At 34.3% G+C, this 27,701-nt stretch overlaps 1 protein-coding gene across 3 annotated transcripts in view; it reads left to right on the top strand.

The window, feature by feature from the left end:
• LOC126976320 (uncharacterized) overlaps positions 1-27,701 on the top strand; it is a 129,255-nt gene that overhangs the window by 26,131 nt on the left and 75,423 nt on the right. For all 3 annotated transcript variants that reach the window (XM_050824601.1, XM_050824600.1, XM_050824602.1), the window contains exon 2: positions 3,825-3,875. The gene's annotated coding sequence lies outside the window, so the exon portion shown is untranslated. The remainder of the gene's footprint in view (positions 1-3,824; positions 3,876-27,701) is intronic.

The raw sequence follows: 27,701 nt of genomic DNA, 5'->3' as shown, positions 1-27,701 counted from the left end.
GCAAACCCCTATTTGGTGGAATTTAATTGTTTTTTCTAATGATCCTCAAATGAATTAATTATTTGACACAGTATCATAATTTGCTCGACTCTCGAAGGACGTGTATACGTGATTTTTGCTACATAAAACCGTTCTTACACTCATGCTGAAGATAATTTTTTTTTTAAATATTTATAATGGTATTGAATTTCAAAATTAGTATTTAGTTTATTCAATTAGTTTTGGAAGGATTCTCGAAAATTCAAAAAATTCTGAGCGGCACTACAACGATTCGTCTCCTTGAGACATATTCAAATTCAAATATTTTTATTCAAAATAGGATTTAAAATCACTTATTGAACGTCAAAAACTACCAAGATACAAGATGTAAAGTCTCATTTGCCCAGTAATTTTACTAGCTACGGCGCCCTTCAGACCAAAACATTATAATACTTACACATGACTGTTTCACGGCAGAAATAGGCGCCGTTGTGGTATCCATAGCCGGTATCCTGTGGAAAGGAGCCACTGGTGAAATACACTATTACAGACTTTGAGCGTTAACTTGGAACAAAATATATTGCTTGATAGAATCGTATTTACCTGTCTAAATACCTAATACAGATGTCATAATAATTGAGCTCGCTTGAGCGGTTACGATAATCATTTAGTTATTAGCGATCATGGACGTAGCGACTAACGACGACGTACCGGGGAACCGACGAACCGAGCCCGTCGACCGACGCTCAGGCGATTTCACAATTAGTTTTAAACACGAGACCCGTTTATTATGTAATATGAGAAAGATTGATTGGCTTTGTGCACTTAACAAGCAATTTGAAATGTTTTACTATCAATAATTAGCTGTATACACAAAAATAAGAGCTGGAATTGTTAGTGAAGTGGAATTGTTGTTGGTTTACGATGTGGAGGGATGTTTAATACAAGTATCAAATAGAAGATGATTCTTTAAGGCTCGTTAATACCAGAGATAACTTATCGACAAATATAAGTCCAGCAATTTTATGTCAAAGCAATTGAGTCTTGAAGGCATTCATTCACTCTGTATGACAAAAGTGGAAACCTATGAATAAACGCCAAATATTCCTGTTCCGATTCTAGTTTGCGAATGCACCAGATACAAAATGTTCAAATCAAATCAAAATCACTTTATTCATGTAGTTCAAGGAATTACTATGAATGTCAAAATTTTTCATTTCTTTTAACATTTCCACCACCATTTCAACCACCACTTCGAAAAAGGTTGAGGCGTAATGAGAAGAAGTGGCAAGAAACTATTGCCACACTCTTATATCAACATTCACAGCTTCATCGTTTTAACAATTAGTTATATGTAAAGCTATGCGAGCATCATCATCAGCCGGAAGACGTACACGTCTAGACAAGGCCTACCCCAAAAATCTACACGATGTGCGCTGCGCTCATCCGACGTATTCCGGCGATCTTGACCAGATCGTCCAACCGGATCCATCTTACTAACACTTCGTCTTCCGATACGTGGTCGCCATTCGACGACTTTATGCGAGCATATTATAAGCGATATAAAAATATTTATAAAACTATAAATATGGAAAATTATACTGAATTTAAATAAATAGGTAAGGCGTGGCACAGGAAATAACAATATGAAAAATATAAAAACATAATAATAATATGATAACATACTATTTGTAACCATTTTGACAAACATTGATTATTGATATACACATTGTTTTTGTATTGTGGACATGAATCATGATTTACAGGTTATGTTATCAGCAGTCACTGACCGATCAGCTGACGTGCCTCGTTTTCACTTTAGATCGCATGTAGGGTTGCCACAATGCGAATATTGCCGTCAACTTTATGTATTAAATTTGGCCTTTATACTATATATTTATTGGCGTTTTGTACACATATAAGGACATATCATTCTTTCTTAAAGTGCTTTAAGACAATGTAACCACACTTTTCTCTTTAGTTGTGTGTCGACTGTGATTGTGCGAATCAAATCTGTACTAAATGAATGTATTACATTGCTGAATATTGATCAAAAATATTTTAAACAACTGGAGTAAATGCGGCAATGTATAGATAGTGCGGCAGTGTAATTTTTAGCATGTTCCATATTTCGGTTGACATATACGACGTCACTTCTATATAGACAAGTAGCTGACCCGACAGACGTTGTCGGATAATCCTGCCCGGCTGACCTCTACTCGACGAGGAGTATTCCTACCAAATTTCAAGTCTCTACGCCTTATGGTTCCAGAGATATCGTGATGAGTGACTATGTACGTGGAAATCTCTTATATATATACATATACATATAGAAGATTGTATAATTTGTCATTCAATTGAAATAAAGGTACATTTTCTAGAACTCAATCAATAATGAATGAAATACATTTCTAACTATAAGAGATATATTTATTACGATTGATATAATTTATAAGATGATGCTCAATTAGATATAACGTTTAATACGTTAGAATCCGTTAAATTATTTATATACATATTAAATAACTTTAACTACCTACTAATGGTCTTTGATAGCGTTTTAAAAATCTTGCTTCGCCGGTATAATTTAAGAGCATTAAGAAGATAGGCGGCCAGATGTGTTCCTGCGCAGGAATGTTGTTAATTTATACGATATTTATTCAATATTTGCTTTCTAGTCGAGATGAAAGTTTTAATTATTATTTTAGCTGTTTATTAAATGTAATATGTATATATCTAAGCACTCGGCTGTGTGGTGTATATGCTTTATTTAATGTAAGGTAGAGCTACCAGGTAAACAGCATTGTGTAAGTTTCAGTTTTAGATTTTTAAATTGTTCTTATTGAAAGTGGACCTAGTCACATTCATAAGTATGAAATTTGTGATGACTCCGGACTCAAGGAGTGGAACCACGGAATAGTTGGAATCCTACTACGACTTTTACTCTTCTAATCCTTTGTCGCTTTTAGTGTTTTGGTATTTTGCTGAAAATTTCATTCTCACAATTGGACGCAGTTCCTGAAAAACGTTCCAAGCCACAAACATCACATTTTAAGGAATTATTAGATTGTTTGCCCTCAACGCGTATTTTCTTTTCAGTTTTAGATGTTTTATACTTAGATTAAGAATTGATCTCCGCTACGCTCCAACTAGATACCGCAATACCTAAGAACAATAGCTTTTTCATTACGGCAACTATTAGATGCTTGTGTGCGTGGCATCTTGACAGTCAAAGCGTCTTTCAAATTTTGTAACATACGCTTCGTGTTATTTTATATTGAAATTAATAAAATACAAAATACTTACTGATGATATGTGATCCCAGTGTCTTTCTTATTTCCTGTAGTATTATTTTTACAAAGTTTTACTTCGCGACCAGCGATTTTAGTTTCAATTATTAGCAAAGTTTAACAGAACATGTGGCAAGTCACACATTGTTCGAGACTGCCTCGAGTACGCCCCACTTAGGCGTAGTATTCGTTGCCGCAGTTTGCGACTACGCCTGAGGTATCTAGTTGGAGCGCAGTGGAGAGAAAACCTTAATGTTATTTCTTAACTTATCAAATCGTTTGCCCTCAACGAGTTTTTTCTTTTGCTTCGATGGATTAATGGCAATATCAAATATGTAATTATTATTAACCAACAAAAATTTATTACTATCTATTAGCGAGATACACACAGAGAAAATGTTGGTTGTTCTTGTATGATGCATCTATAAGTTTAATATTTATTTTATTCAAATTAAAAATAATTTCTTGTTAATCAAACTTAAGAAAAAATAACTGTTTGAATTAGTGTTATCAAACACCAGTCTATTATTTAATATAAAATATCTTCTTTTACAGGTCCGGTGTTGAAACACATCGTCATTAGATATCACACACGCTTCACACAAGGTATGTATTCGTTGAGTTTAAATAATTATAGTATTCTCACACTTTTATACAAACTATTTTGTCCCGAAACTACTTGTAGTACGGGTACGGGTCCCTGTATTACGGGTGCAAGTTAAGTATATACATACTTGAACATACATAATTAAAAAAAAAAATCATAAAATATATTATGCATTTGTACCTACTGGGAATCAAACCCAAGACCTATTGATACATTGACACACTGTAACACAAATTATCTTGTCATTTAACACATAGATCAGTGTTTATCAGATGGAAGCTTTAAATATTTTTTTTTAAAGCAAGCTTATATTCAATATTTTTCAAAGTAACTGGATAGTAATGTTTTTAGTTGTCTACCTTTATTATAGAATCCATTAAGTAAATGTTATGAGTGTGTATTAACTATTAATACCGCTAAGAACTATAAGGCTACATGCAGAATGCACTCAAAGCCCAACCACATGGCGTGGAATCAGGGATTATATAATCTGAATCTCGGAAACGGCTTCAACGATTTTAATGAAATTTAGTATACAGGTAGTTTCGGGGGCGAGAAATCGACCTAATTAAGTTTCAATTTTAAAAAATGTATTTTTATCCGTGTTTCAATGAGAAATAGCTACAATAACATTAGAATACAAAGGTAAATTTCGCCACTATATACAAGACTATAATAGCTCAGATGGGACATTGGGTGATCCGGAAAGCAGAAGAACCCGGTTCAAATCCAGATGTCCTTTTAGTTTTTTTTGGTCAAATTTTGTACCTTCTTAAAAATCCGTGCAAGGCTCGCTCGTCCAGGTACTATATATATTATATATATAATCGGCCCGTGCAGAACCGTCGAGCTGTCAAAATGTCATTTAAATGTCTTGTTTATTTAAGAATGAAAGATCAATAAGAATTATAATAAAAAAATTGAAGAAAATGGTTTTGCTGTCAATTTAGTTGACATGGTGATAATATTGCATTATATTTCATAAAAATTGGGACTAACTTAAGTACTAAGTGAAAACAGACTAATAATTTCGAGTTAATTTAAGTTAACAATTTTAATGACTATATAATTGTATTTATACCAACCAAATGTTGAACTGTCAAGTATTTGTGTAAAAAATAGTTATGAAAGTTACAGTCACTAACATCAGGCAGTTTCGATTAAAAATAATTACACACCGAACTCGCTAAAAATGCGAAAGCTCGCAAAAACACATGGCAAAAAAAGGCAAGTTTCAGCCTGATTACGCTGAGAGAGTACGTAAGCCACACATTCTTCAGATCAGTTCATATCTTACATAATCACTACATATAAAATCTGTGAAAAGTTTTTGATTATAGTTACGATGTTAATTTCCTCGCGGTAGTCACATTGGTTTCGTGGGAGCGTGCTTCTGCAATTATTGTGTAATGTATTGTTACATGTGTACAGGCTGTCTTATTGAAACAATTAGATTGTACGGAAAAACGCAGATACTGAAGTTAAATAACGTGGCTCGTATAAGAGTTGTATAAGGCAGATTTAACGAGGCAGCCTTCACTTTATATGGCGTTAAATGTTATATCACACTCATCTATGAGCTTTAACTCTATTTTAAATTAAACTATTTATTTAAATCCATCACGCGGAACCCCCTTTTTCAAATTCTTCATTCAATAGTTATATTACGTTGAAACTTTCGATTTCTGGCTTAGTTAGAGAACTAACATGATAGAAGAGCAAAAAATTTAATTTAAAATTATCTAATATTTAATTAATTCATTCAAATTTTAATATTTATCTTTTTTGTTTACTAGTGTGTGGAAATTTAAATAAATTATTCCTTAACAAACCTATTGGTTTAATAATCATACTTTTATTTTATATTACTTGTGAAGGATACAATTATAGTTTCATTTATTTTTTTTATTGCTATACATTTAAGTAATTCAAACTTAGAATATCTAGACAAAATACTGTTGTTTATGAAAATTTATTGAATTATTTTGCGGAAATTAAAAATAATTTCTTGAGTTTAATTCCGCTAAGATCTGACCTTTTTATATTTTATTTTTTTCCTTCGAATTGGTTCAAGACCACGAAGTTACGAGCAGTTTGTGTTCTATCAGTTTTTACTTAACCTATATATAATATTCTGAGCAGATTAAATTGAATAAATATACAATTTGAATTTGCAGTGTTCAAGATTAATGTGTCATTAATTGTAATCAAACCATTCCATACATGAGTAATATAAAGACAGGAAAACATATTTCAACGAATTGCTCTGAAGTGGGAAGTAGCCTCACACAGTCACAAGCATTTCTGGCCTGCCGTGCCCTTAGGGTCGGGCATCTCGTGCCCGTGGAAACATTCCTCAGCGTGTCGCAATCGACATGAAATTAAATAAAACCTCGGCCCAGCGGCCATTTATCAAACGCCATAATACCTTTCACACCGTTACACGCTTCTCGAAAATCGATCTTTAAAATAATACTTAAAGTTTGATTTACACTGCCGTTTATAATAAGGAACTTGGTTCGATATTAAAAGCCTATAATTTGAAGCGTTACTGCTTCATCTTCGGACAGGTACCGCATTAGTTATTATATTAAAAACATATATTAAGTTTTGGTCTTTGTGAGATCGTCGCACGGTAGCTAACGACAGATGTTATTTAAGATCAGTGTGTATTTATTACATTACTTTAAATTTTTCTAAGTAAACCGAATTACATTCATGACGATTTTAATATATCGTTACCTCGATTACGTAATGATTTGAAATACCTTTTCTAAATAGATAGCTACATGGTTTTCTACATTTTTTCTTATAAAAATAAGGGACGAGACGAGCAGGATGTTCAGCTGATGGTTATTGATACGTCCTAACCATTACAATGCAGTGCCGCTCAGGATTCTTGAAAAACCCTATAGTTCTGAGCGGCACTACAATTGCGCTCGTCACTTTGAGACACGATGTTAAGTCGCATTTGCCCTGTAATTTCACTATCTACAGCGCCCTTCAGACTGAAATAAAGTAATGCTTACACATTACTGCTTCACCATAAAAATTGGCGCCGTAGTGGTGCAAAGGAGCCTCCCACTGGTTATGTACATGTTTTATTTTCGGGTTTAGAAGTAAACGTATTCGCTGCTTGTATTCAGATATATATACCGCGGATGTTACACAGAACCTTTACCGGGACATTTAAATTAAATGTGTAACAATATATTATAACACAATGTTTTTCCCCTTTTTAACCTACTTCAAAAAGGAGGAGGTTATCAATTCAATCGGATGCGGGGCTCGGACCCTCGCGATGCGATTATAAGTTGACATAAATAAAAAAATAATAATTTTCATTTAAAATTTTAGGAGGAAGATGCTCTTGTACCCCATACAGCCTCTTTCGGTTTAATCCTTGTCTTCATAAGATTATCAAGTTAACTACCTAAGTAAAAAGTATGTATATATAGGTTGAAGTATCGCGATACCTCAGGGGAATGCTCAGCTTATGTCAAGAGTAATACAGATGTAAGCATAACATAGATGAACTTGTAGGACGATAAATACATCCAGTTTAAATCAACATAATTAATCTCCTTGGGAACATCTCGAATTCCTTAGAAAAATACCCACGCGAAATAAATACAAAAATCGAACGTCTAGTCTAGATAAAATATTGATCGTAAATAGTGATATAGTTGTGAATGCTTGCGCGCAGGTGTCGCGGGTAAAGTGGGGGTGGGGGGATAGGGGGAGCCACATTCGTGTATTTTTTGCATGTAAGTGCGTATCTCGTGTTATCACATTGATCTGGCTGCGACTGATTGGCCTGGACTCACTGACCGGGACGTTTATGACACGGTACAAGTGTCAAGAGATAGCGAGTTGTAGTCCTTCCGAAAAAGGAAAAAAAAAATTGCACTTGTAGAGACTGCTGATAGAAGTAAAAACTTAGAACTTGTAGTATTTAAATTAGAAATTTTTAAATGCTTTAAAACAATAAAATTATAGATATCAATTTATTTTTAAATAAATTCGTATATTAATCAAACGTTATTTCAACAAGCACAGTATACATTGAACTTTTCACTACACAACACTAATATTGCACAATATGGCAGCTATATAGCTACAGATATACAGCTATAAGCATTTCGGTAACTCACGAGATTTTACCCATCCAAGATGTCTAACTATATATATTTATATTTTGAATTATTTATTTATTACGTGTGCCAGTCATGACGCGAACCTTATTTTCCCCTATCAAAAAGTGCCCAACGCTGCTAAAGAACTTTTCACTTCAACAATAAGTAACCAAGATTACCCGTACGAGCTTCATTATGCACAATGTCCATGAAGAATATCCTCAATGGGTCAGGTTTTCTACCATCTTTTTTTTATGAAGATTTGGCCATAACATGGGCTCGAGAAAGTAGTATAGGAAGTGAGGCATGTTTTACATGAACTTATATTAATATTCCTGAGTAATGAATGAGTGTTATTCCCAGAATGGTGAGGATAGGTATAAAATCCAAGCGGCATCTAGGCATGATAGATTGATGATGCGTCGTAAAAATCGTATCGTAATAAGCTATTAAATTCTTACAACTTTCGTGAGTCATTATTAAATTATTTATTAATACGGCGATAACGTCCCACCTCTTACATGGAACCCACGTTATGGTCCGAAACTAGTCGGTACCGACACCGAAAAAAACGTGAGTAAAGCCAAGCCGTATTAATAAATAAATAACGTAATAAGCTAATTGATATATTGTATTGCAACTGATGCAATTAGATTTGTATGTAATATTCATTTAAAAAACAAGCCCGCTGACTTTTTTACCCCCGTTTTATATCAGGTCAACTCAAAAATTACAATAATCGTAACTAGAATTAGATTAATTAATTAGATTGTATAAAAATACGCAATTATTTTTATACTTTTTAGTGCACATTATATCTATTGTTTTGGAATAGTGTTTTTGAAGTCGGTTGTTTTTTTGGTATTTTTTTTTATTTTATGATTTTTAGTGAATTTGAAGTACACTTACTAACAATTTGTCTAAATATGTGTAGATATACTAAATTTTTCAATGCAGCAATGAACGTAAGTGCTTTGCAATTTGATTACAGACAGAAATTATGCCACAGATCGCACCCTTACTGTAAGTCGTTAAGGAGTCCCATTGATCATCATATTCGACTACGACAATTACTTGACCATAACTATGTTATGGTATATGACTTAAATATCCGGATAGCATAAAAAATATTCGGCCGAGTATAGTTAATTTGCTCCTGAGAATTTAAGAGTTCCGTTACTTTGTCATGGATTCCGTAATCAGAACCTAACCAAACTCTCACCAAACTATCTTTGAAGTATATCCTTTACAATAAAAAAATAATCATCGAATTCGGTTGGTGCGATATTGAGTTATTCGTAAATTTATCATCCACTTAGCTATACGTATGTAAAGCAAATTTAAGATTTTTATGGTTTTCTCATGGATGCCATTGTCAGATCTGGACCAAGTTACAATGGGACCACACGGGAAGCACCAGCTTTCAAATAAAAAGAGAATTATGAAATTCGGTTGACCCAGTCGAAAGATTTGAGGTAACAAACATAAAAATAAAAAACATACCGACGAATTAAGAACCTCCTCCATTTTTGAAGTCGGTTAATAAAGTAATGATCGCTGTCGCTTGTGAGTTGTGGCCGGTGGCCGCAGTGTGTGTAGCGCGGGTTGCAGAGCCGGCGGGGCTGCGCACGCGCTGCTATCTCCAGCTCGGATCGTCGTTAATTGATCAGGCACGCCCTGGCCGCTCCATGGCCGCTGACCGCTCACAACCTTCACTGAACATTAGGTACTGATCGACACAATTTTTCTTTGACACGGTTTTCTAAATATCAATGTAATGATGTGTTGCGGTTTGTAGGATGTGGATGAAGGTCGTATCGCATTACACTACGCCTTATGCCTTTTTATGATGTGCTATAACCCTTATCATATTGTCAATGTAATGAGCGCCACACTCACCTCGATATACACAAATTATTCAAAGTTAAAAATATTTCGAGTAAATAGGTAATCGACCAGCACCTTACTATGGAGAGACCGTTGATAATTAATGCTTCCGGCATTAGTTATCAAAGAACCGAAAGGATGGATAATAATAATTATTTGACTTTAATGATAATTTACTTTATTTTGAAGTAAGCGGACGGCCTTATGCATAAGGCGCACTTCTACGTCATAACCATAACAGTTACCGGTTCATTTATATAAATAATACGTGTATCTTAACCAAAATACTTCCACCTAATATTTGTCTTGAGATACAGATTTGAACGAGTTCAGATTTGTTCTGACAGTTTGAATGCAAGAATGAGTCTTTTTAAATATAGATATACATAATAGACATATAAATCTCCACCGAAAGAGGTTGCTTTGACACGTGATGCCCAAAATATGACGTCATTTGAATACTTGACGCACAAAATATATTCTTCCACCGAAAAATATTTTTAATAGTTATTTTTTAAGTAATGGCTCTACCACAAAGAACGCCCTGAGTAAGGTCATAATACTTGTCACAGCGTTGTATCTTACTTACGGCCGTTTTAATAACGTATCTCTAGTTGCACATTGCTGTCACTGTTTAGATCTTATCTATCCATAGTTATGTCCAATATAGTTAAAGTCCAATGCTTTATGTCGACAGGTTATTGAAATGTAAGCGTAAAAGAATAGATTTGTCTATATCTAGTAAGTTAAACTAAGGATAGATAGATTATTGAAAACGGCCGTTAATGAAGACCAGTACGGTCGTCAGTCTAATTTGCTGACAAGTGTAACACGAGACGTTCAGTATTGTCGGTAACTGTGGCTCACTGCTCACAGTAACTAGAGATAATCAGTTCAGTTAACTATACCAATGAGCGCCTACCATTACAATAATGTACACTATGTTGACTTCCTAATTGAAGCGAAGTTTTATTCCGACCTTTTGGCCGCTGGCTGCCCGGGCTCTCCATCCGTCCTAAGCGTCAGATTATAGCGTTACACGAGAGCGTCAGATTTCGTACCGTTATTAAGTAAAAATTGTACCTCGTTCTTTGTACCTCGAATCGTACGATTGCCTTCTATTTTTGTAAGGTTTGTAATGCCTATCATGATTCTGTTACTTGCACTTACCGAATTAAAATCAAACGCATTGTACACCACTATGTTCCGACCTTTTTATATTTATAAAGATTATAAATTATACCTGGGCTGAGATTAGTGATCACTTTGTTAAGTTGATTGAAGCACAGGAATGGAGTAGTCGAGAAATATCGTGGATGTCCCATTGGCGATAGCTTGGGTCAAAGTTGTCGGGTATGCTCAACTAGAGAATAAGAAGCCATAAATATTGTAACAACTTTAAAAATCTATCTTTTTTGGATTCAAATTTGGAACGCGTTTATCATGTTAGAAACTTCGATAATTTCCCGCCATTTCATATTTTTTCGAACTATCATCATATGTAACAGTCATATAAAGTCGCCTTGAGTTATTTGTACACACTTATACTTAATTGAGGCAGCTATTTATTAAACTAAGGCCAAGGAGACGAGACAAATAATGTAAACAAACGGACCGTCATAAATACAGCTGGTTCAGACTCTTCCGATGAATCATCTTTGCCTTATACAGACGACAGCGATTAGAATAGGGAATCCATAATTTGTATCACATTTATTCAAACAAAAATGTTTCGAACCGCTGAAACTTTGTTTACATTCTTTATCTCCTCTTGTTGGCATTACTATATTTGAATATAAAACGAAATATGTATTTATTATTACTATTTTAATGTTAAAAATCTCTATTAAAAATGTCGCCTTGTTGAAGTTTTAATTGTAATGATTTCTGGTGATCTCCCGGTGAGTCTGTCGGGCCGGCACATCACAGACATCAATTGTGCAACGTTTCAATATAATATGTACTGTGCTGTGGGCATCACACATGCCCGAGCGTGCGTTTCGAGCACCAACAATGCACAATAGGCGAGTAACGCCGCGGGCTGACTCTCTACAATAATACTACGCATTAGTTATCAAGCAACAAACATAACTAAGTGTTGCTAGCCGTTAGATACTTCTATAGGTATTGTAGAAAAACACTGCATATACTCTTAGATAATTTATACGTCTACATAGTCTCTTGCTGTTAGACAATCAAAAAGCTTACGGTACACAAAATAATAAAACGGCCTCCAATTCTAAATGAATAGGAACAAAGGTCTTGACAGCTTTCCGACAACACATTTAAGTATTTCTTAATAATTTGAGTTTAAATGTGCACAGTTTTGCTGACGATTAAGTTCACGAAATTGTTTGTGACATTGAAGTGTGAGTTGCTTTACGTGCTCTCACACATATCGCAAATAACTTCTATGTGCACATTCCTGGAATTTTTACATCTATCAACATATACAAAATACATACCATAAACAGGGAAGTGTTATAGGAAATTATAGGGGTTTATTAGGATTAGGTCATTATTGAATACAATTTACAACAAGCTTTATTAACTAACACCAAAACTATAACGTAAATGGTCATACTAACCGATAAACAAAGAAATGTTGCCACTTATATTGCTGAAAAAGATCTAAGTCTAGGCTGATGAAGTAGCCTAGCTAGTATTAACTTCATCCAAGAGCCGGAAGATGTCCGCTGCTAAAAAAAGATCTTCACAACGATCGGTCTCATCCAACCTATCACGGCGTACGTATCCTCCCGTGGGCGGTCGTAACAGACGACTAACGGATACAAAGAACGGATGATGGACAACAGCACCTTTTCGAGTGAGCAAAACTTCCCAAAAAAAACATGACTGACAGCTAAAATTATATATAAGCTTAATGACGCTTAATGAAGTATTTAATATGAACTTAAACGGTTGATTGGAGGGAAAGTGTCTGCTAATAATTATAATAAATATGCGATTGAAAAAGTTTTATTAATTAAAGATAATGAATGACTTACCACTAAAGTACAGCTTAAATAATGCAGATCTATTATAGTTTAACAGAGGATAGTTAACGAGGCCGAGTATGCCTCTAATTATTGGACTTTCTGATTGCAAAATAGAGAAGTAAAGATATTGGAATAGGCATATTGTTACAGAGTCCATTAGATTCGCGTGAACAATGCCTAGATGTTAGATAGGCAGCATTGTGTTGCGAGGGTCCGGCCGCTGGCGACCGCCATGGGACCTCACGCGTTCGCTATTCATACCATGCTTGGTCGTGATTAAAAAAATAAGAATAAATCTATCATGAACTCCCCGATTTCTGAAATATGTTTGTTATTCAGTTTCGTTATTAATCTTTTGAATGTCGTTGTCTTCCGAATCGGGGAGGCAGATTCGAAACTCGCCGCATATCAATGTGTCCGAAATCATATTATGTAGATACGTTTATTTGACGCTCATACTTTGAAAGAGAATATTGTGTTTCACACACCTGTGATGAGGTTCAAATCTTGTATGTGTAGTAGCCCAGCTGGTACTGGGCTCAAGTCAAAGTGTATACTATTATATGTTATACTAGCTGACCCGGAAAACGTTGTTTTGCCATATAAATTATTTTTAGATTTAGAACGTTTCTTGGACATTGCAACACTACTTTATTTTTATAAATATAATATATTTTATTTTTTGCTAAAATAAACGAAGCCATAAGTTACTCCTTATTACATCAGCTACCTGCCAATAAAAGTTCCGTCAAAATCGGTCCAGCCAAAAATGGTAAAAAATGTAGTTTTGGTGTACCGTATATATATTTATATACATGTTGTACAAAACGGTTATTTCAATATTACAAACAGACACTCCAATATTATTTATATGTATAGATTAAAGAAAGTATTGTTACATTTGCGAGTGTGTTTGTCCGCATAAAAATCTTTTATTTAATTTCAATTTCCAGTGGGCGCGGTTCAGATATCCCGTAGCAAGTTGTTTTTTTAGTATAATAACTTCCCCTTAATAGAAACATTTAGAAACATGTTAATGGCCACATTCTTAGTTTAATCTATGTAGTAGTTTTAGTTGAAGTAGAATTACAAATTGTTATTAGCCTAATTTAAGGCTAGAATGTAATGCAAGTGGGGCAACATTATAATAACTGTAATATTACGTTCCCTAGAGGATAAAAATAATAATTATTTTCTACTTTCATAAAACAGGCTTCCTAAGCATTAATGAAAAATTATTAAATTAAATTTATGCTTTTTTAATTTCTTAATATTCTTCTCAATCGTTCACTCTTGTCAGAGTGGTCGTGGTTGCCAAGATGACACAACATTAGACGCCGTTGGTCTCCACAGTTATGGGTCTCACTGCCTCCCTCCTCCACTTTTGACGGTTTGCAGCATTGCGGGAGCACTCCACAACAGGGGTCACTGTTTTGATAAGGTCCGTCCATTGCGTGGGTGAGCGTTCTCTCGCTCTTTTCCCCTCCACCTTGCCCTGCACTATTAACCGCTCAATCGATCCTTCATTTCTGGAGATGTGACCAAAGAACTTCAGAATTCGTAGTTGCAAAGTCGACGATAGCCTTTCTTTTATCTTCAGTTCTTTTAAGATGGAATTGAAAGCCGTCCAAGGGATCTTCAGGAGTCGTCTCCAACACCACATAAATTAATTAATATTATTATAGTGTTATTCACTAAGAAGTAGAGAGACGCATTATATATAAATAACGATTTATAAATGGTTCTGCGTAGTTTCAAATAACTAAGTATGACTAATAAATAGCAAATGAAGGATTGTTTTTATTTACCTACTAGGTATGAATCTTTAAATATCACTATAAATTCCACGTATTATTATAGTGTATTAATTAGATATATCTTTTGTAGTTTTATTGTAGCTACATGATAATGGCATTCCCTGCAGCGCTGCTATTAAATAAGTGCCGAAGCTTTGTTGATTAAGAAGGAAATGTCTCGTCATTGTGCTTTATACGATAGAGATAATAGCCGAGCCGTACGCGTCGATACAGAGGATGCACTATTTATAATTGATGGTACTCTTTAAGACCACTTTCTAGATAATCTAGACCATTTTTAATCTACCCATGCCCCATCTGCGCCATCTCAATGCCCCCTAATTTTCTTTGGGTCTTCTACTGCCCCCCCGAAAGTCTCAAACGCCCTCAAGGGGGCGTTATCGCCACGTTGAGAACCTATGATCTAGACCAAACCATTCTTGATTAGATAATGTATATATGTGAGTGTTGTATGTTTGTTGTTGATGTTAGGTAGGCTCACCTTAAAAAAAAATATTTATTTTCTATTTTATATCATGTGGTTTGATGATGCAACGATATCAATCGGTAGATTCAATAAGAAAAAAATTTTTTTTGACGTTCAGAAGTGTCATTTCCGTGACCTACGTGAATAAACTGATTTTGATTTGATTTGATTTGATGATATTATTAGATAGAAATATATCATTTTTTACTGTATTACTAGAAGAAGGGCCTATGCACGATTAAAATTGATATTTTCTACCAAGAAACCAGATAAAAGTTAAAATTAAGTTTTATAAACTTATGTAGGTAGTTTACTAAAACTAAAATATTTTTTATTAAAATTTTTGTATATTTATCACTCTGTTTCCGCTTATCTCCCAAATGCCTGGACTGATTTTGACGGAGATACCAAAAGAGGTTTTAGTCATTTGAGAATATTACTGGCACATTTATGAATTGTTGTGTTGCAATAAAAGTTTATTCTAAATTCTAATAGATAGTCGGACTTTACCAAAAATCGCTGTTATTTGCGTATCGTGGCGGGATTCTTGATAGATCGTATTAAATCAAAATCATTTTTGAGTCTTTTTTTAAGTCTTGATACCATTATTTAGTGGTCTCTAAAATGGCTGATAGAACAATAACAGCGAGCAAAATTATAGCGCTATTTAAGGAAGGGTGTAGTCAATATTGTGTGTCCCAGAGACTAAATGTGAGTCGTTCGACTGTCCAGAGGACTTGGCAACGATATCAAGAGACTGGTTCCATCAGTAGGACGTAAGGGTCTGGAAGAAAACCATGCACAGAAGCTCGAGATTACCGCTTTCTGGTGAACCAGGCATTGATAAATCGCAAATCTTCTTATAATAATAATATAAAAAATATTGTCACACTTGTTACACAAATTATCTTGCCCCAAGTTAAGCATATATAGCCTGTGTTATGGGTTACAAGACAGCGATATATTTAATACAATATACTTACTTAAACATACACAAATTCATATAAGCATACATAAATACATTTAAACATCCATGACTCGGAAACAAACATCCATATTCATCATATAAATGCTTGCACCTACCGGGATTCGAACCCGGGACCTCTAGCTCTTCTCTTATGTCGACCTCAAAGGACTCTACAGACAGTGAGAGGTGTGCAAACCAGCTTATGGACTGTCAGGAGGAGGAGACTTCTCGCTGCCAATACGTGCAGTCGCCGTCCAGCCCGTGTCCCTAAATTACCACAGAGGCCACAAGGCTTAAATTAAATTTAACGTAAACAGTAACGCTGAATTTAAAATAGACTGCAGAATGTGTTGCACATCGTACCCCTTGGCATAGTAAAAGTTAAAGTTAAAAAGTGAAATATTAATCAATATCGAATATTTATTTGAGAGGAAAAAGAAAAGAAGTGTAGTACATCACGGAAACTTATTAATAATTGAAGAACATAACTAAATTAAGAAAAAAGCAAATCGTAAGTAAGTCTAAAAAAGTGGGAGATAAAAGATATACCTACCTAAAAGTAAAATATAACCTAAAATTATTAATCAATATCTTCCCCCTTATTCATAATGGTCCGCTAACTTTAAACAGCCGCTTAGGAGTGTTTTTTTTATTCTGACTTAGGTCAATAGAAGAAGACAGAGTGAGAATTAGCAATGATTTAAGTTAGCAGACTATTATGAATAAGGGGGCTAGTGTTCAATCAATAATCTGTATCTATGCCTAATTACTGTCTGCTAGAAGATAATAGGTATAATATATATATGTAGAAGATTGGCCAGCTGCTAATAATTGCGGATTCACAATTCATTATTTTTTCAAGAAGGTATCGAATCTTTTTTAAAGACCTACTAAATCAGTAGTATCAAAAAACGATAATAATCTTGTTGAATCTTACTTTGAATTACTGATTTATTTTTTAATAAACTATTATTATTTATTTCTTTTGACTCCCATATCCTATCGATAATTTTTGTATAAACATCATATAAACTTAAGTTTACAATTAATATAACCTTGTACTTGTACGATGCTTCCTTAATTTTTAAATTATCTGGATCCATTCTCGCCATCCTCCTTTGTGACAGGTCGCGTTTTAGCTATTTAACACTAACCAGCGAAGTTTAGACGGTTACATTTAACAGTTAGAGTTATGACGCCATCTTAAAAATTGTCAAAAGGTGCATCACAGTTTATGCTTAACCGGTACATTAATGTTAAGTTTTTTGTTGGTGCAACCCAGCCTAAATGATACTTTTTTTTAAGTGACAGTTAAAACAAAGCGGTACTTGCATGTTGCGTGACCTATCTAATAAAAATACGAATATCTCTGCCGCTGGAAAGACGGTAATTATTGTCGATTTCGTCAGCGGCATCGTCGTCGTAATGACAGTAACACGTCGGAATGCACGCCTCAACAGACCGCTCATTGATTACGAAACATTTTCGTATGAATGTTCTCATAAATTTTCGGAAAACATTTTGTGTTTATCATTATTTTGCAGTTTTGTACCATTTTAAGTTATAATGAGGGTTACGTAATTATATTGGGTCAGCGATTTACGTGAGCATCGCTTGAAGTTAACGACATAATATAAGACAGTATTATGTTATACAGATAATATTATTGAAGTGGCAGCTTCTTTGGGCGTGCTGAACACTTTATTTTGTGGGCATTGAATGAAAGTGAGCCGTCACGCTCGCCTAATTAACACTCGTTCTCGTACAGTCGGCTCTAGTCGACTAAAGGAGCACGATTAAAGTAAAAAAAATACAGAACGTTGTATTTCCTATTTTTAGCCCCACTTTAATGAATTTTTCTCTTCCGAAGTATGATCATAATAACACACCGCTTATTACTATTTAATAACATTATTAATGATAATGAACAATCAAATCAATCACTAAACCAGTACAGTCAAACAGTCAAAAAGAAATGGTTAAAACAGTCACTAACTCGACGATCAGGTAAACAGAAATAGTTCAAATGTTGTGAGTTATCTTGTGTGTAAATTCCGGTAAGATTAATGTTTAAAAATTACCCCTGATTCAGTAAGTTTTCTTCACTCAGAAATGACTTAGAATCTAAGCCATTCTGAGCCATTCTAGATGTATAAATGATCTAAGCCTAAGATCATTTATATATGCTACACTATGATTACATTACCACAGTATCAAATGTGCCTATGAATCTACATTACATTAGGGCAACTGTCAAAATGTTAATTTCTTTAACCTAAGTTATATAAAAGCTTCAATTCTATGTAATACACGTTCATAATGTATCGAAAGTTACGTAATGTATATATACTGTATTTTTTATATTTAATACGTTTGTTTCAAAGTAAATACACAAGATCTATGTATCTATCTTGCTTCGCCGTAGTCAGGAAAGTAAAATATTTAATGTAAGCTTTATTTTCTTAGTAAAGTGCTCAAAGTTCTGCTTCTACTGCTTACACAAGATATAGATGCAATCTGCGTGTTGAATTATAGGAAAAAGTGTGAAAATATTAGCTGTTCGTCGTGATAGAACCGTAAGCTAGTTATTTCCTTGTAATGCTGTCGCATTATTGTAAATAGCGCACGTAGGACACGCGCTCAGGAGTCAGATCGGACTTGGTTCTCACAAGATGGCCGCGATGGTCGGTGTCAACATCACTGGACTCGGGAGTCTCCCGTTGTTAACTGCCCACTCGGCAGGTTTTTACAGTCAATGGTACAATGAGATTATATCTTTTAAAGTAGCTTGAAAACCGTAAAAAACATGACTTAATATATTGAGTACAAGTAAACTTCTTTCAGCAACTAATTATGCGTATGAATGTTCTCATAAATTTTAATTGTATCTAATTGTGTAAATATTGTTTGGTGCTTTTATATTTTGATAACTGGCATTTATTATCTATAGAAATAGTATTATAACACGGTCATAATTAGACGATACAGCCCTATGGTTAGTGACCCTACCTAGTCGGGTAGAAGTCCCATTATATTATGATCAATATAATGTGTGGATGTTTGTTTCTGAGTCGTGGATGTTTAAGTTTATGGCGACAGATATAGCTGTATGGTTAGTGACCCTGACTACTAAGCTTAGAGGTCTCAGGTAAGAATCCCGGTAGGTGCAATCATTTATATGATGAATATAGATGTTTGTTTCCGAGTCATGGATGTTTATATGTATTTATGTATGTTTAAGTAAGTATATTGTAATAAATATATTGTTGTCTTGTACCCATAGTACAGGCTATGCCTAGTTTGGGGCAAGATAATTTAAGTAAGAGAGTGTCAATATTATTATTATTATTATAAGTATGTATATCGCGTTCAATATATTATTATTATCTTAGTCTAATACAGCTTTAATATAGTTTGGGTCAAGATGTGTAGTTTGTATAAAACTGTTAATTTGATGTGTGTTAAAACTACCCTGATACTTAAATGACCAAGGAAACATGCCGTTGGTCAACACCTAATGTACAAATAATTTAAGTTTTCTTTAGTGTTAATTCCGCCAATATTTGTTTTAAAACAATTCGACACGTGTTTCGCCTCTTCACGAGGCATCCTTAGGACGTCTTGTCTCGCCAAAATCTGGCACGACACTCTTTTGGATAATTATGGATTTCCGCAAAGTAACGCCTTCTTCAATAAATATTTCCACAATGCTGTTTACCTGGTAGCCTTACCTTACATAAAATATATAATATACAGCCGAGAGCTTAGATATATACATATTACATATAATAAACAGCTAAAATAATAATTAAAACTTTCATTTCGACTAGAAAGCAAATATTGAATAAATATCGTATAAATTAACAACATTCCTGCGCAGGAACACATCTGGCCGCCTATCTTCTTAATGCTATTAAATTAAAATTAAAGTATAATTATGTATTGTATAATTATGGATTTCCGCAAAGTAACGCCTACTTCAATAAATTTTCAACACCTAACGCTCGATATTACAATAAAGAAAGCAAAACTTTGTCTCCTTAGGTAATTGTTTACAATTAGAATAACTTATTCAGATAATATATTCAAGTAGGCTAAGCTAGCTAAATAATCTAATGAAACAGTTACTATTTTGTTCGGTAGATGACGAACAAACAAGTAACTCAGCGGCGACTTGTAATTTCAAGAAATAATTTGTTATAATTTTAGAATATCTTCATACAATGGATAAGTCAGTAAGGTGCTTCATCCAATAAACCATAGTTCTTATTTAATGTTTAAAGAAGCTTAAATATCAAATATTTTTTGGAAAAAGTAAAATTAATAATCGTATATTGCCAGGGCAAGCATCAACCAAGCAGTCTTAATGTAATTAATAAATTTTAATTATTAATAAATCAGATAAAATAAAAAATATAGTTATTTTACTAATTAATTATTAATTAATTAATTAGTTAAAGTGTATGTTTTAAGATGCCTTGTAAACATGACTCGTGATTACTGTTTTAAAATGAGTAATATTAATAACATAAATAAATCACAAAAATTTAAGTTACTTTGTGAATAGAACATAACTGAATGGTCATATTGCCAACGAAAAAGTCTCAACCGCCATCGCGGGTAGCAGGTCATAATGAAAGTGAGGTGTCAATGTCACTATCTGATTATCTGATCAGCCACAATGGCTGCTGCGGCCGGTTCAGGTCGGAGCGAGCGACCGCACCTGCGGAGAAAGTGATGAGTCGCGTGTCGTCACCTGACGGCCAAGTGACAGCCGCGCGTGACCTTACACCTCTTTACGGCTTACATCTCCGCAGGGCTGACAAGTGTACTCGAATAATTATATATGATTTAGAAAGTATCAAGTAGGTTTGAGCTGTTAAACTATAATTTTGATTCGGTTGGATGTTGGTGCTAGAATTAAAACTTTATTATTCAAATATAATATTTTGTTCAATCAAAATAAAATAAATAAACATACATCTTTAACTTTAATTAGCTTAATCGCCTTTTTGTTACTTTTTTTTAATAATACAACCATAATCGCCTGTTGTACCAACAGAGCTGTTCATTAGTTTTATTTTTTAATTTTGCTTAGTTTTGAATTGCTTGCTGGTGTGTCTGTAATAAATAAATCACTCAAATAAATTCGATTGAGAATAACAGATATTATGTTAAGGAAAATAAACCGTAAAATTATTATTAAAAATATCCATTTCCTTCCATTTTCTGTTTGATGAAATAAAAATTATTTAAGTCAACAATTGTCAACCCTATGTCTGTCTACACTCGCCGATGCGACTTGTTCTGACTATCTCATCCATCGGAAACTTGTTGGAAAGCGGAGTTTGAATAAAAAAAAATAGTATTGCAAATGCCTCCCCCAAATATCTCCACCCCGATCGGTCCTGGGCTTCCATCATCCAACCATTCTGACGATCTTCAGACCAGATCATGGGTCCATCTTGTGGTACCAACACTGCCTTTTCCATATAATGGAATGCGATAAGAAAAAAAAGCAAATAATTTATACATAATATACTTTTCTTATTCATATTATTATAGGTTATCTGAAAATAACCATTTCAATGCTGATCACAACATATTAGTTGTCCGCGAGTAGAAAATATCTGACATTTAAATAATGAGCAATGATTTATCCGATACTGAAACGAAAGCGCAGAGTATTTTCACGGTTACGGATCTGATTCGGATCGGACAAAGTACGAACGTGCTCTTAGAAATAGTTCTATGACTACACCGGACCGTATTTTCACGGGTACGGATCGGATTCGGATCGGACGTAGTGCGAAAAAAACTCTAACTCTACTTACATTCTGTTCTGCAAAAACGATTCACTCGCGATTGAAACGTGTCCATTACGGATCAAGTACCTCTCTGGTGACAATGTTTACACAAACAGTGAATTGAAACTCACATATTGCTCCTACGTCCTACTCAGCTATAAAGTCCTTGGAATTATGATACTTGTCACTTGTGTACGGTTGTTACCTACCTGTGTGCATCTCATTTGTTGATTTAATGTAGTTGTAAGTTTCTTGTTTGTTTTTCTCACAGGTGCTAACTCTTTAGTGTTCGCTTCCACTGGTAGGACTTCGACTGTCCGTGCGTACGTTCTCGTATCTGTTAGCGGGCTCAAAAACCTTGACAGTTTTACAACTGAAATTTTAGTAGTGTATAATTGAGGATGATCTAAACAATTTGTTATATTTTTAAAGTGATAACCCTCACTTCTAGGATTAATACACAAATAAAAAAATCTATTTAAACAAATTTGCTTAGATTTACAAGAGCGACATCTCAAGTTAATTTTCTAATATGCAAATATTGGGGTTGAGCAGGTTATCAACTGTAAAGTAGATCCTGTAGATGAAGCCACAACCTAAGCGTTGAACAAAGCATACAAGATTTTATAACGATACGGCACTCGAACGGGTAGCTCAGTTGGTGAGAGCACCGGCACGGAACGCCGGAGGTCGTGGGTTCCAGTCCCGCATCGTTCATAAAATTTTGTTTTTCAAATATTTTCGCGTCTCTCTGAGACCCCATACCCTCTACTACTAACGTATGTTTAATTTCTTTAATATTTGATAGTTAAAATTTGGTTCGATATCTACCTAATTAGAAATTAATTCTATTAAGTACCTAGATTTTAGAACAATATAATACCTAAATTGCTTACGTAGATTAGTTTTTGACGCTTTTGCGCACTTGTGTTTGTAATGCAAACATATTCTGACTATTTACAAATACTTTTATATGTTTTTTTTTAATATTGTTTTTGAAGTGAAACTTCTTTAGGCGCATGAGGGTAAATTTTTACGAATGAAACGAAATAGAGCGTTACGAAAATGTGGGACGATTTTGTTCAAGGGAGAGAGCGATTGACACCGATTGAGGAAGAGTACTTCTTACTCTCGGACTTCCCCTATTAGCCTTGTATCGTTTAGGGCGCGGCCACTATAAAGTAGAACATCTTCCCTACTAGCTTTCTAGCGTGCAGGTTGATTTCATTTTAGTATGCATACTATAGCATCAGCTGTTATATCAATAACAATAATAAAGAACAGATTAAGTTCCAATTTTCCATGAACAAGAAGTAAAAACATAATAAAAGCTACATATTATTACGCTACAGATATACCCCCTTAGTCATAATGGTCCGCTAACTTTAAACAGCCGCTTAGTAGTGTTTTTTCTCATTCTGACTTAGGTCAATAGAAGAAGACAGAGTGAGAATTAGCAATGCTTTAAGTTAGCAGACTATTATGAATAAGGGGGATAGTATGTTTGCTGTGTATTGCGTCCTAACGAACGACGTCGTGGGCAGCAGCTAGTAAGCAATAAAAACTGAACGTCTCAAGGCTTCGTAAATGTCAACTAGAATCAACAAACTCTGCGTTATAATATGTGTATATTGCTGGGCACATAACTCACAAGGTTAACGCGAGATAAGGGCATTAAAGGTTAGTTGGGCAGCCTTCGTGCATTATTTATACCTGGAGATGTGGTAATTACAAATTTAATCAAAAATAATATATTATAAATATATGCTATTAAACAGAAGTCATTCAACTGTTGTAATTTATGAGGTAAGTATACGATCCAATACAGAAATTAGAGTACATACATTTATATTATTACTAGCTGTACCAGCAAACGTTGTATTGCCATATAAAGTAATAAAAAAATCAATAATTAAAATTTTTGGGGTATAAAAATGGATGACAACCGATTCTCTGCAGCGATATTACTGAAGAACAAACATTGGACTCAACGCACCCATCGTCAGGCTTTGTAGATTATACAACGAAGTAAATTAAAAAAAATTCAGAAATCGATATTTTCAACGATAATTCAAAAAAGTTTGTAAAAATCCTCGCACATCAAGCTAACCTGTGAATTTTTTTTTTCCAAGTAGTATGTACCTATATCCTCTTCATTATAAAACCATATAAATTATATCCTTACTTTATATACATTTTTGTACTTAGACATTTTTGACTGTATAAATCACACTGTTCACTGTTACCATTGAATGATGTGTTCATCTTTAATTGTTACATATATCAGAATAATTGTACCTAGCATAAGTTTATATAAATGTGTAATATATGTAATGTTGATGATCCAAATAAATAAAAAATAAAAAGATTCTCAGACCTACCAAATATATCGTACTACAATAATTATTATATTCGATTGCCATCTTGTAACCCTATTGCGGATCTGTAGCTGGAACAGAATAATATAAAAATCGCGATACAAAAATAGTTGTAGATCGTAGAAGGGCGAAAATGTGAAGTTGTATGTATTTTTCAATGCTGAATCATAATAAAAAATATATATATTTAGGGGTATGAAAAATAGATGCTGGCTGATTCTCAGACCTACAAGATATGAACACAAAATTTCATACAAATCGGTTCAGCCGTTTCGGTGAAGTTTGGTAACAAACACCGGGACACGAGAATTTTATATATAAGATTTACTAGCCTCACAAGTTGCCTACACAATTCTGTAATAACATAAATTCAGCTGAACTCAATATTTTGTTGGCGCCATCGGTTGACTCTGACACGAATTCCCTTTAGGTATCTTCAGGATACATTAATCCTCTCCTTTTTATCATCATTTTGGTAAAAACATAAAGTCTTAGTACGTTGAAATGTTAGAATTATATAGCTCTATTCCAAAAAACACATATTCAGGGTTCAGAGGCATAAAAATAATAATAATCAGAAAATAACAGCTTCAATAAATAAATAAAATATCCTATTTAATAAAAATAAAAAATCATTTAAAACTCATTAGAATTCAATCTTTTTAGTTTCTTCTCTTCTACTATTTTTAGACGGTCACTTTTAAGACCTTTAACAAAAGGAACCGTGTTATCTACGGCGGCTGTCAACAGGTCGACTTGGTAGGCACCTACTGAAAATCAGTGTTGGAATTGGGGTGATCCTTATTTCAATTCCAAAAATTTCATGATATCCTATTTTTAATTTGTTAATCTTATTATGTTTGTGTTGTCATGAATAAATGCATAATTCACTTTACTTACTTTACTTTATTCGTAATAATCTAGTGCACTAAGCAGTTATATAAACAGTGCGGCGTTGCGGCGTATCAGACGGTGACCAGGCGCGGGCGGTCAAAGTATCAATGTTCATATTTACTCATATCATAACTCGAAGATATCTCAATGCTCGTGTCCGCGCAAATGGCGTGACATTTCTTTGATATGCCGACTGCTAGTCCTGGAAGCTTAGGCCGCGTACACACCCACTGATAAACGACAAATTGCATTTCTTAACAGATCAACAAACTACGTTTAAGAGTGGGGGAAAGTAAGTAATCAACTGAACATATTTATAATGTTAACCAATAATAATGTGATTAATTTTATTGGTACATTGATATTAAATATACATATTATCTAGGTAACGGATGGTTCGCTTGGGGCAACACCCGTTGGGTTAAAGCTTTGGAGACGTAGTAATGGAAGTCATTACAAAAAACAACAAATTTTTCACAGATTATTACATATCAAAGTTTTGTCGAGGAACAATGATGCGATAAATATTTTTTTTGTATTTAACGCGCAAACTTGAATCGTCTGGTGGTTAAATTAAACAAAGTTCAGTTTAAAATATACCGCAACCTGCACAAGAGTGGTCTTTAGCAAATACCAGTTCAAATACGTTTTTCCGACAGACACCGACATAGCTGGTGTTTACGGCATCTCCCATACTATTTATTGCGCGCACAAAATTGTATGTTTCACTGATATGTAGGAGAAATAGTGCAGAAGATGGCGCACTAACTTGGAGAGCTCCAGCGATGACGGGCTTGGGTTCGAATAATAATCGCCTGCAACTTGGCCCACTGAGGAAAATAAGAATGAGGCTGATAAGTCCCTTAAAAGAACTCGCGAGATGCCGAAAGAAGTCTTGAGCTTTCGAAAGTAGTACGTATATTGTGCCATACTCCATTTAATGCCCTTGCTTTATCCAAACCAAACAGGCAGGCCCTTGCTATAGACGACCACCATCCTTCCGTGTGATCACCAGATTGGTCGTATCTGTGGCTGAAATCTCGGTCCTTAAATTACTGGTGATCCTCTAGATATGCCAACGCCTTTTGGGAGCAGGGTTGTTTTACTAATACCACATCCATAGGCCCGTGTCAGGGTCACAAGAAATAGTTTGTGTAGTTTGGCTTACGATACACACATTCACAGTGTGTTCGCAGCTTTAAGTGTTTTACGCATATTAAAAGGTGCTATCTTTTTGCGCAGCTTTACAATTTTATTTTTATCTAGATTGGTATCAGTTGTGCAATTTGTAAGTGTTGCAATGTTTTTGCGAGAGTCATCTTCATTCTGTATCTGCAAATCGCTCGCCGTGCCTCTGTCCATAATGGTTTGCTTTTACGACCATCAGCGCGCCGATTCGGTAGTTATTTTGCTTTTTTATTGGCTTTATTTTATTTTTCCTGTTCCAAGCTCGGGGATGAGTTGTTATTATGTTTGTTTGTATGTTCAAGAATATATAATTAGCTTTTTAACATAAAAACTTCTTATCACACCTACAAATCCTATAAAGATATGGGTGGTATGTAAAGTTTATTATTACTTATTATAGACATATGTATATTTAGACAAGTATAGTACGAAGAATAAATTGTCAATCTGTTCTTTTAAAGACAGTTTTTAAGAGAACAGTTTCGTTCTCGAGGTTTCGAGGTTCCTGCAAAATTGTTTTCTACGTGACAGTTTAATTTTTCTGTTATATATTTGGACTGACTACGTATCAAATGGTATTTCGTAAGAACTTTTGCTAAAATTGCACTTTTGACAGAAAAATGCTAATGACTAGTGTGTATGCGAGATTATCAATTGAGAGGAAGTGACTAAGTTTAGTGCAGCGTGTTAAACAGAGAGAAAGAGTTGATGTGCAACATTTATAAATGGCAGTTATTGACAGACTGGTAAACGTTCTATGAAAATCACGAGATGTGTCTATGCGGTAGGAGTGTCTGTTTTTTTGCCACTAACGTTGAACGATCGGAGCGTAGCTTTGATCCTCGTGAGAAGAAATTCAACATGTATATTTCTTGCCTTTATATATATTTCCTTATTTGTGTAAAATCCGTCGGACGCATGTGCATGGTTTTTTTAAATGCTTCTTATAGCGTCATAGATTTAAATAACGTATTCAATTTATGGCCACTGCTTGTAATTGAAGATTTAGAGCGGAAAATAAATATTACCCTCCGTTGTGGATAACAGATCGTTGACATTTATTGATTCAATCCGTATCAAATGTCAATGTCTGTTTTTGATTCATTGCTTTCAAGCTAATCAATTGAGGTAAAGAACCCATAGAAATCTTAATGAGCTTTCTTCTGCCTCAAACTTCTATGGCGTAACTAATGACGGCTGTTATATTTGTGCTAATACATATCATCCAAGTGTATGTTTATCATTTGTCGATTTAAATATATACTAAATCTTAAAAAAAGTAACAG

This window comes from Leptidea sinapis, chromosome 40 (genome assembly GCF_905404315.1).
Source record: "Leptidea sinapis chromosome 40, ilLepSina1.1, whole genome shotgun sequence".
Classification (NCBI taxonomy): Eukaryota; Metazoa; Arthropoda; class Insecta; order Lepidoptera; family Pieridae; genus Leptidea; species Leptidea sinapis.
This window is presented reverse-complemented; position numbering and strand designations above follow the sequence as displayed.